Source organism: Sciurus vulgaris (genome assembly GCF_902686455.1).
Source record: "Sciurus vulgaris genome assembly, chromosome: 5".
NCBI lineage: Eukaryota > Metazoa > Chordata > Mammalia > Rodentia > Sciuridae > Sciurus > Sciurus vulgaris.
The window spans coordinates 6,677,036-6,694,069 of NC_136465.1; the positions used below are offsets into that span (position 1 = coordinate 6,677,036).

At 39.7% G+C, this 17,034-nt stretch overlaps 1 pseudogene across 1 annotated transcript; it reads left to right on the forward strand.

The window, feature by feature from the left end:
- The first annotated feature begins 75 nt into the window (after positions 1 to 75).
- On the forward strand, positions 76 to 1,630 carry LOC306662321 (ubiquitin carboxyl-terminal hydrolase 17-like protein 6; annotated as a pseudogene). Its single transcript has one exon. The product of its transcript is annotated as a ubiquitin carboxyl-terminal hydrolase 17-like protein 6 (transcript).
- Positions 1,631 to 17,034: the final 15,404 nt, after the last annotated feature.

A 17,034-nucleotide genomic window follows, 5' to 3' on the forward strand; every position in this document is an offset into this window, starting at 1 on the left:
ATCAGCTCAGAAGAAGAAGCTTTCCTCCTCTTGAGATCCCAGCTGTGAAAGCCTGTGGTCAGTGCTCCTGGAGACATGGAGGCAGCTTCACCCCACTGTGGAGGTAAGTCTCTGTTTGATGCCTTTGTGAAACCTAAATGTTCATCAAATGCAGCTGATGCTAGAGTCCATTTGGGTTTTTATCCACCTGCAGAGTCACCATTATCACCTTGCACTAACGCACGCTTGAATAATGATATGGCTCCTGTGGGGACACAGCTGGCTCCTAGGGAGAAACTATCTCTGAGCATGTAGAGACCTTCTGGGGCTGGTGCGTGGCTGCAGAACATGGGCAACCCTTGCTACATGAATGCCGCACCGCAGTGTCCGACACACACCCCTCCTCTGGCCAACTACATGCTGTCCCAAGAGCCCTCCCAAACCTGTCCTCCTCTTGCATGCTATGTGTGATGCAAGTTCACATGACACAGGCTCTCCACCACCTTGGGGATGTCATTTGGCACCTGCCTGCATTGGCTGCTGGCTTCCACACATTGAAGCCCATGAATTTCTGCTGTTCACCCTCAATGCCCGGCAGAAAGCATGTCTGTGTGGGCACAAGCAGCCAGGGGCTCGCTCCCAGGACATCACTCTCATGCACCAAATATTTGGAGGGTGCTGGAGATCACAAATCAAGTGTCCCTGCTGCAACAGCCTTTTAGACACTTTTGACCCCTATCTGGACATTACCCTAGACATCATGGCAGCTCGGAGTGTGCAGCAAGCCTTGGAGCAGTTGGTGAAGCCTGAATGGCTAGAGGGGGAAAATGCCTATCACTGTGGTGTTTGTCTGAAGAAGATGCCAGCCTGCAAGACCGTGAGCCTGCAGACTGCCTCAAAGGTTCTCATGCTTGTACTGAAATGGTTCTCAGTTCTCACAGGTGACAAAATTGCTAAGCAGGTGCTCTATCCTGAGTGTCTTGACATGCAGCCATACATGGCTCAGCAGAGCAGCGGCCCACTGGCCTATGCCCTCTATGCCGTGCTGGTCCATGCTGGAGTGAGCTGTCACAGTGGACATTACTATTGCTACATAAAAGCTGGGAATGGCCAGTGGTATAAAATGGACGATGCTAAGGTAGTGGCCTGTGACATTACTTGTGTCCTGAGTCAGTGTGCATATACCCTCTTTTATGTCCAGAAGAGTGAACTTGAATCTGACAGTGGGAGCATGTCACTAGACAGGGAATCTAGTACTCTTGGGACTGAAGACTCAGTCTTGGGAATTGCCCAAGGAGAGCTCCAGGGAGACTCCTGTAGCCACATAGAGGAGTCAGAGGAGGCCCTGTGGGGCACAGCCACCAGAGAACTCACCTTAGATCTGTGGAAGTTCCTCCAAGAACAGAACCAACCAAAGTCTGAATCCAACCCCAAGAAAGTAGAATTCACTCTGCCTCCCAATGGAGTCACCACTCACCAGTCAAAACACAGAGGAGGGCAGAGAATTCATGATAACCAGGAAATATACAAGCCCAACAAGGTTACCAAGGGCACAGTTGGTGAGGAGTCCATGAACACTGGTATTGGAGGAAGGGTCAGAGTCACCAAGAGGAAGAATAAGCAGGGCAAGAATGTTGCAGTGGTGTTCTAGCAATCCAGTACGAAGATGAGCCCAGGTGCGTGAACATACACTCACACAGAGGCACACAGAGAACCCCTAAAATGCTGGAGATGGGTAGACTCTGTCTAGATCCTCCTCAGAATTCTCCACATGAATTTAGGGGCCAGAATTCTAAATTTCAAATGTTAGAGATGGAACTGCAATTTATATACAGGTCTTCAGAATTATTCTGGGAACCTTGAGTTCCCTGGCAAAGCTAATGATGGTCTCGAAGGTCAAACCATGGTGACACGCCCACCTACACAGCTCCAAATATTCTGCCGGGAGTCCCTGGGCTTCCTCAGCTTTGGTGCCCCCATTGCTTGTCAGGCCTTCTGCCCCCCACTCTTCTCTCTTCTGACTGCAGCCCCCCATGTGACCCTTTCTCCATGAACAGGTATCACTGAAAGAGATATAGGAGCCGAGCTGCCAGGGCACTGTGGGTCTGATAAGTTAGAGTAGAACACAAACGTAGATGAAAATAGCTTAGAGGTTTTTTCAAATCTATGATAATTCTCAGATCTGAGAATCAAGGGAAACCAGTGGGAAATTGCAACATTTGTACAATTAATGTGTTCATTAAATTATTTGAAATGACACACTTGTTTCAAGGCATTAGAATTGGTAAATTCTCCCAAGTGTGAAATAGAGCGAATGAAAAGTACATTTCAAAAGGAAACTATATGCAAGCTGTAATTGTGACTCCTTTACTTTGTTTCATTTGAGATATGATAATTCTTTGTGCCTACAATATACTATGCATTGTTTTGATACTTGTACATATTAGGAAGTCTACTACCTCCAATGTTTATTCTTTCATGTTGATGAGAATATTCAAACAACCTCTTCTTTCTATTTTAAAACATGTCAACAGGATCGCTACCACCTGGGTGAAAATGGAGAACATTGTGTTGAGTGAAGTAAGCCAGGTACAGAAAGGGAGTATTTTGTTGTCTTAAAGCAGAGACCCAGCAGGTGCTGATCCCATGGAGTTTCAGCAGTTGGTTCCAAACCTGTGCTGCTGTCCCCATTGCGAATGGCAAGTCAAGGTGGAATTTGTGCCTTCAATGACTGAGTTTTCACTTTCCAGTACCCACTGTAAAAGTTATACAAAATAAAATCAATTTTGACAACCAGAGACCCAAGCATTCCTGATCCACCCATCACTGACTTTGAACTTCTTACATCACCCAAGCCTGTTGAACTCTTCTCCACCTGCTCCCACATATGAAAGAGACTTCAACAGTTTCAGATTTGTTAAGAAGAAAATGTGTCTTCTAGACACAGCAGTTAGGCTTCTAAACAAGGCTTAGCTTCACACTTGAATGGTGAGCAACCTCCACATCCTCACCTGCATTTCTGACATTTTCTTAGACAACAGCCATCCTAATGGGGCGAGAGGGTATTGCACTGTGGCTTTGATTTGCATGTAATGGAGAGCTGATGATATTATGTAGTTTTTCTTGGATTTCTTGGTCATTATTATTTCTTCTTTTTCATAGTGTCTATACACATCATCCATACATTTTTATTACAAAAAAATTTGTGGTTTTGTGCTTGTTACAAGATTTTCTGCTTTCTCATGTATGCTAAATATTAACACTCTCAGATGAAAAGTTGTTCAATATTTTTTCACATTCTGTCGGTTGTCTTTCCACTGAGGATGTGGAGAAAATAAAACTCTTATTCTCTGTTGATGGGAATGTAAATTAATTGAACCACTAAAGAAAACAGTATGGATTTCCCTCAAATAACTAAAAGTACATATACCTTGTGGTTGGGGTACCCCATCTTGGCCCTATAACCATGGCAGTTGTCTTCAGCCTGTCAACAAGATACTCACACAGACATGTTTACAGCAGCTCTATTCCCACTAGCTAAAACAAGGGGTCAGCCAGGTGCCCACTGACAGAAAACTGGATACAGAAAATCTGCTACATATGCACAATGGTGTAGTGTTCAGCCATGAAAAAAAGCATAATCTGTAGGACATTTTGTTAAGCTATGTGATCCAGGAGCAGAAAGACAGTACTTCATGTTCTCTCTTCAAGTTCTGAGCTAGAAGCTCAGAAGTGTAGCCAGAAAGACCAGTGATTATTAAAATTTGATAAGGGTGTGTGGGATGCAGTGGGAAGGGGTTTGAACTTAGAGACTGTATGCCATATGCATGTATTATACAATCGCAGTGAAGACCATTAATACAAAAATTTAATGTGTGAATAAGGAACAAAGAAAGTACGTGAAACTATATCAAGGACTCAAAGGCTCTTCACTGAAGAGGAGGACTCTTCACTTGATCCTACACATCCATGGGCACTAAAACTGAGAAGGACACCTGGCACCTCTGCCTTCACTTGCCTCTGAGGCATTCTCCAGGGAAGCCCCTGGATGCCATGAACAGGTCTGGTGGATAAACACCCTGTGATGGGCTCATACTACCACCCAGGCAGCCATTTCACTCCTGAGATTACCACCAACCTGGCCACTGTTTACCCAGGACTGCCTGACTCTGACTTCTGGTCCCCTTGTGTGCACACTGAGGCAGGGCTCAGGAAGTCAGGCCCCTTGCCTCCCTTGCATAGGTGCATTCAGTAAAGTTCCTCTTCCTACTTTCACTGAGGTGGATACTTCAACTGGTCTTCTGGGTCAGGTAGCAGAAACTAGTGGGATGGGACCACAGAGCCAAGGACTTCACCCTAACCCTCTAGGAATTCCCACGCCTCAGATCACTGCAGTGAGTGGCAACAGCCTTGCCCCACTCTTCACGGAGATCACTCATCTGCATATTTACCAGGAGACATGTGTCCTCTGACCAAGAAAAGACCCCAGTGCTCCTATTTGTTGTGGGGGTTGGCGGCTCAAGTCCTCCCATGGCCTCCTCTCCCTTCCAGGTCCTGCCCCCTCACAAGAGCACAGCTTCCTGCTGATGAGGCAGCAGATTTCCCTATTCCATTTTCTTGTGGTGCTTGAGGATTGAACTCAGGGCCTCAGGCATATTAGGCAAGCCCTCTACCACTGAGATGCACCCCAGCCCAGCCCCCTAACCAATTTCCCAATTCTGGAGTGAGTTTCAATATCTGAATCATAACTTTCTGTCAGGGGTCCTATCTCCCTATCCTCTCACTGTGAGGCTCCTTCTGACCGAGCTGCATCAGTTTCTGGATAGAATCACTGGAGGCGGGTCCCAGGCCCATCTGCACTGGGGGTTTCCACCCTCTCCCCTCCTCATGCTTCATGAAGTCTCCACTGGGGGCTTCTCCACACTCTGGGATGTTCTCCCTGCAGTCCCTTGTGGCCTGGGATTCTGCGGGCCCCAGTCCTCCCCAGGGATTGCTTCTGTCCTCAATTCCTTGTGGGTGTGGCTCTCCCACTCCTCAGTCTCCCTTTCAAGTCACTGGGGAGACCTCAGAGTACCCTAGAACACCAGCCCCTGTCCTGTTCTAGATCCTATCCTGTTTCAGATCTCATCCCGATGGCTGTGCCTGCCAAGTGGTTTTCACCGTGTGCCACAGAAAGGTGCTGCCCCTGGGTTGGGGGGCACCTTCATTTCTTCTTTACACATAGATGGGTGAGTGGAAGTGTGTCACAGATGGGTAACAGGGACTTCTTGTGCCTCTGGACTTAGACATCAGGCTCACCAAAAAGGGTTCCACAGAGAGCATCTGAATGAAGCAAATGACCCTAGTCCAGGGGAAATTCCTCCACGGAAAATCCAACAAAAATCTGGTGGAAAACCAAAGTGGGGGAAACTATGTGGCCAAGCTTGTCCCTGTGTCTGGAATCCTCACAGAGGCAAAGTAAAACTGAACGTGGGGTCACTGTTTCTAACTGATTTGAGAAAATCCTGGAGGAATATCCACATTCTTCAACTCCAAATTCTTATATAATTAATCATTCCATGCATGATTCTGAACACATCTGTGAATCTCCAATTTCAAATAGTTCAAATCAACCTTTATGCATAATCCAAATACACCACCACACAGTGACCTTCCCTGATGCAACTATACAAATGCAAAACTATTCTTTTGAATTTGACAATTGCAAACCACACATATGTTTCTTTCTTGGCATTTTTTTCTTGATAAATTTTCTTCTCCATAAAGGCAACAGTATTAATGTGCCTTCTAATTTTCAATACAGCATTCTCCACATAATGCATTGTGCATGATGCTCACAAATATTATGGAAAAAATAAAATCACAAAATGCTGCAAATCTCAATTGTAAAATTTTTCAAATTTCTCTGCTTAACTTGAATTGTTCAGTGACACAATCAGAAAGGCATGCTGCAAAGAATTAGTTGCTCACCCTAAGTGGATCCTTTTTCTCTATCATTTAGTCACAAAACAATGGTTGCTATTTTCTCTTTACAATTCACCCTGTATAAAGTTACCTCATCCTCTTCTTTTATTGTAAACAAATGGGATACATATTGTTTCTCTGTTTGTACATGGAGTAAGGCATACCATTTGTGTAATCATAAATTTACATAGCATAATGGTATTTGATTAATTCTGTTATTTTTTTAAACTTCCCCCCACCCCTCCCTCTCCTCTTTTCCTCTATGCAGTCCTTCCTTTGTCCGTTCTTGCCCCCCTCATAAACCCCATTATGAGTCATCATCGGCTTATCAGTGAGATCATTCGTCCTTTGGTTTTTTGAGATTGACTTATCTCACTTAGCATGATATCCTCCAATTTCATCCATTTGCCTGCACATGCCATAATTTTACTATTCCTTATGGCTGAGTAATATTCCATTGTGTATATATATATATATATATACATTCATTATCCATTCATCAATTGAGGGGCATCTAGGTTGGTTCCACAGTCTGGCTATTGTGGATTGAGCAGCTGTGAACATTGATGTGGCTGTATCTCTGTAGTATGCTGATTTTAAGTCCTTTGGGTATAGGCCAAGGAGTGGAATAACTGGGTCAAATGGTGGATCCATTCCAAGCTTTCTAAGGAATCTCCATACTGCTTTCCAGAGTGGCTGCACTAATTTGCAGCCCCACCAGCAATGTATGAGTGTACCTTTTTCTCCACATCTTCTCCAACACCTATTGTTTCTAGTATTCTTGATGATTGCCATTCTAATTGGGGTGAGATGGAATCTTAGAGTAGTTTTGATTTGCATTTCTCTTATTACTAAAGATGTTGAACATTTTTTGATATGTTTGTTGATTGCTTGTAGATCTGCTTCTGTGAAGTGTCTGTTCATTTCCCTAGCCCATTTGCTGATTGGGTTATTTGTATTCTTCGTGTAGAGTTTTTTGAGTTCTTTATATATTTTGGAAATCAGTGCTCTATCTGAAGTATGAATGGCAAAGATTTTCTCCCACTCTGTGGGATCTCTCTTCACATTGCTGATAGTTTCCTTTGCTGAGAGAAAACTTTTTAGTTTGAATCTATCCCAGTTATTGATTCTTGCTTTTATTTCTTGTGCTATGGGAGTCCTGTTAAGGAAGTCTGATCCTAACCGAACAAGTTGAAGATTAAAACCTACTGTTTCTTCTATAAGATGAATGGTCTCTGGTCTGATTCCGAGGTCTTTGATCCATTTTGAGTTGAGTTTTGTGCAGGGTGAGAGATAGAGGTTTAGTTTCATTCTGTTGCATATGGATTTCCAGTTTTCCCAGCACCATTTGTTGAAGAGGCTACCTTTTCTCCATTGCATAATTTTGGCACCTTTGTCTAGTATGAGAAAATTGTATTTATTTGGGTTTGTGTCCATGTCCTCTATTCTGTACCATTGATCTACCTGTCTATTTTGGTGCCAATACCATGCCGGTTTTGTTACTAATGCTTTGTAGTAGATTTGAAGATCTGGTATTGCGATACCCCCTGCTTCGCTCTTTCTGCTAAGGATTGCTTTAGCTATTCTGAGTTTCTTTTTCTTCCAGATGAATTTCATGATTGCTTGCTCTATTTCTGTAAGGTACGTCATTGGGATTTTAATTGGAATTGCATTGAATCTGTATAGCACTTTTGGTAATATGGCCATTTTGACAATATTAGTTCTGCCTATCCAAGAACATGGGAGATCTTTCCGTCTTCTAAGGTTTTAATTTCTTTCTTTAGTGTTCTGTAGTTCTCATTGTAGAGGTCTTTCATCTCTTTTGTGAGATTGATTCCCAAGTATTTTATTTTTTTCGAGGCTATTGTGAATGGGGTAGTTTTCCTGATTGTTCTTCCTAAAGATTCATCACTTATGTATAAAAATGCATTGGATTTATGAGCATTGATCTTCTAACCTGCTACTTTACTGAATTCACTTATGAGTTCTAAAAGTTTCATGGTGGAATTTTCTGGTTCCTCTAAATATGTAATCATGTCATCAGTAAATAGGGATGGTTTGATTTCTTCTTTTCCTGTTTGTATCCCCTTAATTTCTTTTGTCTGTCAATTTCTCTGGCTAGAGTTCAAGGACAATGTTGAATAGAAGTGGTGAAAGAGGACATCCCTGCCTTGTTCCAGTTTTTAGGAGGAATGCTTTCAGTTTTTCACCATTTAGAATGATATTAACTATGGGCTTAGCATAGATGGCCTTTACACTGTTAAGGAATGTTCCCACTATCCCTATTTTTTTCTAGTGTTTTGAGCATGAAAGGATGCTGTATTTTATCAAATGCTTTTTCTGCATCTATCAAAATAATCATGTGATTCTTTACTTTAAGTCTGTTGATATGGTGAATGACATTTATTGATTTCTGGATGTTGAACCAACCTTGCATCCCTGGGATAAAACCATTTGATCATGGTGCACTATCTTTTTAATATATTTTTGTATATGATTTGCTAAAATTTTGTTGAGAATTTTTGGTTGATGTTCATTAAGGATATTGGTCTGAAATTTTCTTTCCTCGATGTGTCTCTGTCTGGTTTAGGTATCAGGTTGATATTAGCTTCATAGAATGAGTTTGAGAGGGTTCCCTCCTCTTCTATTTCATGGAATACTTTGAGGAATATTGGAATGAGCTCTTCTTTAAAGGTTTTGTAGAACTCGTCTGAGAACCCATCTGGTCCCGGACTTTTCTTTGTTGGTAGGCTTTTGATGACCACTTCTATTTCATTGCTTGAAATTGATTTATTTAAGTTGTGTATGTCCTCCACGTTCAGTTTAGGTAATTCATATGTCTCTAGTAACTTGTTGATGTCTTCGAGGTTTTCTGTTTTGTAGGAATATAGATTTTCAAAATAGCTTCTAATTATGTTTTGTATCTCACTCTTGTCTGTTGTGATATTTCCTTGTTCATTCCGAATTTTAGTAATTTGAGTTTTCTCCCTCTTTCTCCTTGTTAGTGTGGCTAAGGGTTTATCAATTTTGTTTATTTTTTCAAAGAACCAACTATTTATTTTGTTAATTTTTCTGATTGTTTCTTTTGTTTCAATTTCATTGATTTCAGCTCTAATTTTAACTATTTCCTGTCTTCTACTACTTTTAGTGTTGGTCTGTTCTTCTTTTTCTAGGGCTTTGAGCTGTAGTATTAGGTTGTTTATTTGTTGATTTTTTCTTCTTTTATTGAATGCACTCCATGAAATAAATTTTCCTCTAAGAGCTGCTTTCATAGTGTCCCAGAGATTTTGATATGATGTGTCTTTGTTCTCATTTACTTCTAAGATTTTTTTTATTTCCTTCCTGATGTCGTCTGTTGTCCATTCATCATATAATAGCATATTATTTAATCTCCAGGTGTTGGATAAGTTTGTTTTTTATTCTGTCATTTACTTCTAATTTCAATCCATTATGATCTGATAGAATCCAAGGTAGTATCTCTATCTTACTGTATTTGCTAACAGTAGCTTTCTGGCATAAAATATGGTCTATTTTAGAGAAGGATCCATGTGCTATTGAGAAGAAAGTGTATTCACTCTTCTTTGGATTGTACATTCTATATATGTCTGTTAAGTCTAAATTGTTGATTGTGTTATTGAGATCTATGGTTTCTTTATTCAATTTTTGTTTGGAAGATCTGTGAGAGAGGTGTGTTAAAATCTCCTAATATTATTGTGTTGTGGTCTATTTGATTTCTGGAATCGAGAAGGATTCTCTTGACGTAAATGGATGAGCCAATGTTCAGGGCAAAGATATTTATGATTGTTATCTCTTGCTGATTTATGCTTCCCTTAAGCAGCATGTAGTGTCCTTCTTTATCCCTTCTGACTAGTTTTGGCTTGAAGTCCACATTATCTGAAATGAGGATGGATACTCCAGCTTTTTTGCTGTGTCCATGTGCATGGTATGTTTTTTTTTCCCCCATCTTTCACCTTTAGTTTGTGGGCATCTCTTTCTATGAGATGAGCCTCTTGCAGGCAGCATATTTTTGGATTTTTCTTTTTAATCCAATCTGCTGGTCTATGTCTTTTGATTGATGAGCTCAGGCCATTAACATTCAGGGTTATTATTGAGATATGATTTGTCTTCCTAGTCATTTGACTCGTTTTTTTTTTACATGACTTGGTTTCTCCTTTATTTGGCTATTCCTTTTGGGTAGTTCTTCCCTTTGCTCATTTGCATCATTGTTTTTTATCTCTTCCTCATGGAATATTTTGCTGAGAATGTTCTGTAATGCTGGCTTTTTTTTTTTTTTTTGTAAATTCTTTTAGCTTTTGTTTATCATGGAAGGATCTTATTTCATCATCAAATCTGAAAGTAAGTTTTGCTGGGTATAAGATTCTTGGTTGGCATCCATTTTCTTTCAGGGCTTGAAAAATGTTGTTCCAGGCCCTTCTAGCTTTTATGGTCTGGATTGAAAAATCTGCTGATATTCTTATTGATTTCCCCCTGAATGTAATTTGATTCTTTTCTCTCATGGCCTTTAAAATTCTGTCCTTATCTTGTATGTTAGTTATTTTCATAATAATGTGCCTTGGTGTGGGCCTGTTTTAATTTTGTGTATTTGGAGTTCTATAAGCCTCTTGTACTTAATTTTCCACTTCATTCTTCAGATTTGGGAAATTTTCTGATATTATTCCATTTAATAGATTTTTCATTCCTTTGGTTTGTTTCTCTAAGCCTTCCTCAATCCCAATAAGTCTTAAATTTGGCCTTTTCATGATGTCCCATAGTTCCTGTAGATTCTGTTCATGATTTCTTACCATCTTCTCTTTTTCATCAACCTTGTTTTCAAGTTTAAATATTTTGTCTTCAATGTCTGAGGTTCTGTCTTCCAGGTGTTCTATCCTATTGATTATGCTTTCTATGGAGTTTTTAATTTGGTTTATTGTTTCCTTCATTTCAAGGATTTCTGTTTGGGTTTTTTTATAAGTATCTCCAACTCTTTATTGAACTGATCTTTTGCTTCCCGTATTTGCTCTTTTAACTGTTGATTGGTGTGATCATTTAATACCTGCATTTGCTCTTTCATCTCCTCGTTTGCTTCCCTGATCATTTTAATTATGTACATTCTGAACTCCCTTTCTGATATTTCTTCTGCCATGCTGTCATTGGGTTTTATTGATATAGCATCTAGGTTTGTTTGGGACATTTTCTTCCCTTGTTTTCTCATATTGGCCAGATATCAGTGGGACTCTGAGATATTGCAGATTTCCTCTATTGGCTTATAGTTTCCCTGCAGAGTTCCAGTATATCACCTCCCAGCCTTCAGTAGGCTGAATTCTTGGAGGAACTTGATAATACAATGCTTCCAAAGAAAGCTGCCCCTAGCCCGCTGCTGGGTCCAGGACTGGGGGTTGTCTCTGCATGGAAAACCTCTCACTGGGCGGGCCTGCTCTGAGAAAATGGCTATGGACTGGGCCTGCCACCATAGGGAGCAGGGCTGCTCAGGAAAGCCTCTCACTGTCCTGCCCTGGTCGGAGAAGAGGCCTGCGGGCGTGGCTGCAGCTGGGTCCAGGGTTGGGTGTTGGCTCAGTGCAGAAAAGCTCTCACAAGGCAGGCCTGCTCTGAGAAGCTGGTAGTGGATGGGGCCTGCCACCGGAGGGAGCCAAGCTACTAGGGGAATTCACTCGCTGCCCTGCCCTGCTCCAAGAAGCTGCCCACTGTCCCTGCCTGCCCCCCAGGCGGAGCTTCACCCAATGGGAGAGACTCACCCAGAGGCTCTATGTTGGTCAGAGTCTCTCAATACCTCCCCTTCTTGGATCCTGAGTTCTGGAGATGCAGTCACCCTCTAGTCCACCATCCTGGATCGATCAAGAAATTCTTTAGTTAGTCAACTCTGACAGTTATTATTTTGCATCTATTGAAAGGTTCCTTTAAAATTATTCTCATATATGCTTCCTGAGCAGGGTCTTGTCTTATTTCAAAAGTTTCCCAACTGGACACTTTTGTGCATCCCCAAGAATTCAGTGGTATGCTGAAGATTGTCCATGAAAATATCACACATAAAAAAATCTGAAACAATGAAATTCCTGAATCTTGTTGTTACTTTTCTTCATTAATCTTCCTTACAATCTGCATTGTCTTTCATATACCCTCTGCTTCCTCCAACTTCACTGTTTTTGAAACTCAAAATCCACAACCTCCTCGGGTACTGAAGCTTTGCCTTTCATGTGGATGTCTGTCTTCTTTCTCCTAATCAAAACGAAAAGGCTAAATATGTCCAAATGCATATTCAGGGGTCACTCATGCTGCCTTCTTCACCTTGCACCGGAGTCGCTGCAGCCGCCCAGAATTCCGCTCGCCGAGCCCCTAGCCGTGGAACAAAATCCCGGGCAGGGCAGCGTCGGGGCTCTGCACGGGATCGGGCTCCCGGGTTGGCCTGCCGAGAGCAAAGGACGAGCAACCTGCCGGGACCCGCCCTTCCTGCTCCGGTCCTGATCGCCGCCCTGGCCCGGCCACTGCCCTGCTGGTGCAAACGCTTCCGACTTGCCACAGTGAGCCTCCCGGCTGATCCACCTCATCTCTTGAACGCTGCTTCATGTCCACAGCATGTGTTTACTGAGAGCGATCACACTTCCTTTCTAATCCTGTCATTCCAGCATCACTATTGACAGTCTGCTTTTCATTCCACAGAATGGTCCCAGTTTTCATGGGAAACCACTCGGTGCTTTCTTTACACAGCGCCTACCATTTCCTAGCCTCCAGTCTGACTCTAGGATCCACATATGCTAAAAGAATTCATTGTTTCAATGTATTTTTTAAATTTGAGTCGGTGGAGAGCAATATCAAGCAATAAATGTGTAAGAATGTACTAGTTTTTATATGTTGATTATACACATTGCAAATTTTCTAAATTTATTTGTTGTTTCAAACAACTTTTTGATGGAATATTCAGGGCATTCTCTATATAAGATCATATCAGAAACAAACAGGGACAATTTAGATTCTTTCCTTTTCTTTCTCTCCTTAAATTTCTCTGTCTAGGACTTCTACTACTATGATGAAAGGAAAGAGTTAAAGTGGAATCCTGGTTTTGTACCAAAGCTTAGAGAAAAACTTCCAATTTTTTCATGTTCAGTATGATAATATCTGTGGGTTTAACAAACATGACCTTTATTGTGTTGGGGTACATCCTTTCTCTGCCTAATTTGTGGAGAGCTTTTATTCATACAGAATAGTGAATTTTGTAAAGTGCTTTTTTTTGCATGTATTGAAATGATATATGGATTTGTCCTTCTTTCTCTTCCTATGTATCACAGTTATTGATTTCTGTTTATTGAATATTGGTAATCGTGAGGGAAATGCAAGTGAAAACCACCATGAGATTGCATCTCACACTCATTAAAATGGCTATTATAAAAGTAACAAAGGATAACAAGTCCTGGAAAGGGTATGGGGAAAAAGAATTGTCACCTACTATTGATGGGGATTTAAACAAGTAGAGCCATCATGCAAAACAGGATAAAGGTCCTTCGAGAAATTAAAAATAGAACTACCATATGACCCAGCAATCCTACTACTGGGAATAGATCCAAAAGTAATGAAATCAGTATGGTGATGAAATATCTGCATTCCCATGTTTATTGTGGTAACATGGGAAACATATTCAAAACATACACAAAAACCAAGACGTGGAATCTACCTGTAAGTCCATCAATGAATGAAAAAACAAAAAAAAATATGGTGTGTGCAGACCGTGGCATCTATCCAGGCGCAAAAGAAGAATGAAATTCTGCCATTTGCAACAATGTGAGTGGATCTGGAGAACATTTTGCTAAATTAAATAAATCACACATGAGGAGACAAATACGCATGATCTCAATCATATGTGGAATCAAAAAACATGTAGTTCACTGAATAGGATTCTGGGATGGTAAAGGAAAACTTTGGGACTTCTGAGTAAAGATTGAATTTTACTTAATAATAGTGTACAAGAATCTGTTCATAAATAGTGATTAAAAATGTCAAAGTGGTATAAAGTGTTAATGAGTGAGCAAATATGGTCTAGAATTTATAGGAAATTTCTGTAATATACGTAATGCAATTATTTACAAAATAAAAATACTATTAAAAATAAATTTTTCTAGCACATATTTAATTCATTTCTTTAATTAATTACTCATAATCCAAGAATTCACTAGTTCTATTATTTTCATTTTTAAAATATAAGTATTTATGAAACAGACACAAAATATGGCAGAAAATACACACTTATTAATAATTTCCTACATTTTATATTCCATATAAAATAATAATATTTATATATACAATTAGGTAGCATTTGCCCTTTTTGGTTCTGATCTAATGCCTACATTACAAACATGTAAAAATACTCAATGATTATCCAGTCACATAAAATCAAGGAACATCTTATATTAGCAATATTAACAAAACATATTAAATATGTGAGTGTACACATAACTTATCAAAATATGTTACATGTTAAATATATTACATAATAAATTACTACATTATTCTGAATCAGACACATTTTCTTGCTAACAATTACAGAATTTTGTTCATCTAATCATATGATACTAAGTTTTAAAAAATGTGGAAAGAAATGAACAATGTTCTCCAATGAAATATCCTCTGGATCAAAGCTGATTAGAACTTCTACCTCCTTGTTCAGGACAAAGACAAGAAATAACTTGGAAAGTATGTTGATGAATGTAAACCTTCCACAAGACGTATGCATATGTATTCCCAATTTGAAAATGAACAGGTCAGATAAAGAAATAGATGATTTATTCCTCAAATGAAACTAAATAATTATAGGAAATTGTATGGAAAATAAGGAGGTGGGAGGCATCTTAACATCACATTTGAACGGAAAATATGCAAAACTATACTGTGAGTACTGCTATCACCCCAATGATGCTGTCATAACTCCAAAACCTCTAGCCCACAGTACTGCGATAGCCAAGCTTTCAAAACCTCTGGCCTCCATGAAGCAATGACCAAGCCATCACAATTGGTCAGAATCAACTTTGGAATGCGGGAATCTGTGTTAAAAAACTTTTAGAAGTAGGGGACTACTTAACAAAGAAGCTGCTGAATTTCCTGAAGTCAGAATGGTGACCTTTTCACTGACCCAGCTCTCACGCACTCCTCTTCAAGTGTGGCAGTCACAAGGCAGGGAACCCACATTCCTGTGCACAGTGGTAGGTCAACCAGCGCTTTCAATTGCTGTCCTGTGTCCAGATTTCCCTGGTGGCCTCCGGAATGATAATCAGAGGATTTTCTTTCTTTCAAGAGCCTCAGAAATTTCCCTACCTAAGTCTCCACTCTGCCTCCAGGAATTCCGCATATGGGATTGCCTTTCTCACTCCAGCAATCCACAGGGTGGAGCACCGTGCTTAAGAAGACCACACCTAAACCTGCTGAGAAGAGAAACAAAATTTTGAATTCCAAAGAAAGAATTCTTGTATTATTATTATTATTATTATTTGATTCATTATACAAAACGAGATACAACTTCTCATTTCTCTGATCGTACATGGGGTAGAGTCACACCTTTTGTGTAATGATACATGTACATAGGCTAATGCTCTTTGTCTCATTCCATTATCTTTTCTTTCCCTCACCCCTCCCCACCCCTCATATATCTCTACGCAGTCCATCCTTCCTCCCTCATCCACTTATCAGAGAAAATATTCAGCCTTTGGTTTTTTGGAATTGGCTTATCTCACTTAGCATGATATTCTCCAACTCCATCTGTTTACCCTCAAATGTCACAATTTTATTCTTCTTGATGTCTGAATAATATTCCATTCTGTATATATACCACAGTTTCTTTATCCATTCATCTATTGGAGGGCACCTAGGTTGGTACCACAATCTAGTTATTGTGAATTAAACTTCTTTTAATTTTGTTTTCACTCTTCCTATGATCTAGAACCTCCACATATTCACTTCTGATTTTAATTAACATTACATCCTACACCTGTCTCCATCCTCTTTGTTCACCATTAAAAATCATGGATCTTATTGCAAACCTATTGTTTATGCTATAGAGAGCAAATACATCATCTCTGTTTATTACAACAATACATTTAGTATCTAATATTGATCTCCCCTTTTAAAGTGAGATATTGGAAACCTGCAGGGACACTATAAGCCTATTAGAGGGAAACTGCAATACCTTGGATCCACACTGCTAGAAGGGAAGATACACAAACAACATGAAAAAACAAAGGAAGAAAATGACCCAAACAAACCAAGATGCTATATTAATAGAATCCAATGACAGCATGGTAGAAGAAATGTCAGAAAAGGAGTTCAGAATGTACATAATAAAAATGATCCACAAAGCAAAGGATGAGATAAGAGTGCAAATGCAGGCAATGCATATCACTTCAATAAACAGTTAAAAGAGCAAATGCAGGAAGCAAAATTATTTCAATAAAGAGATAGAGATTCTGAAAAAAAAAAAACAGAAATTCTTGAAAGGAAGGAAACAATGAACCACATTAAATCTCAATAGAAAGCTTGACCAACACACTAGATCACGTGGAAGACAGAACCTCAGATAACGAAGACAAAATATTTAATCTTGAAAACACAGTCAACCAAACAGAGAAGATGGTAAGAAATCATAAACAGAACCTTCAAGAATATGGGATACCATGAAAAGACCAAGTTTAAAAAAAATTGGGAAAGAATTCTTTATCTTTCCATCAGGATTTTTTAATTTCTTTTTCACTGTTCAATTGTGCCCTAAATGATACATGGACATTTATACAGTTTCATTTTTTTCTCCTCATCTCTAGCATTTTTGAAGCCAGTTATTTTACATGGATTATTTTTTTAGACTAGGATATTTGATTACTATGTTTTAGTTTTATTTTGTATTTTTTAATGTTTGTTTATAATTTTCTATTTAAATTTTCCCTGTATATATTTTTTTCTCCTACCTATTTACCTTGATCCTTTCTTTTCTTCTGCTAACATCACCAGCAGACTAGACATCGTGGAAGACAGACTTCATGCAATGAAGACAAAATGCATAATCTTGAAAATAGCGTTGATCACAGAGTAAATATACTA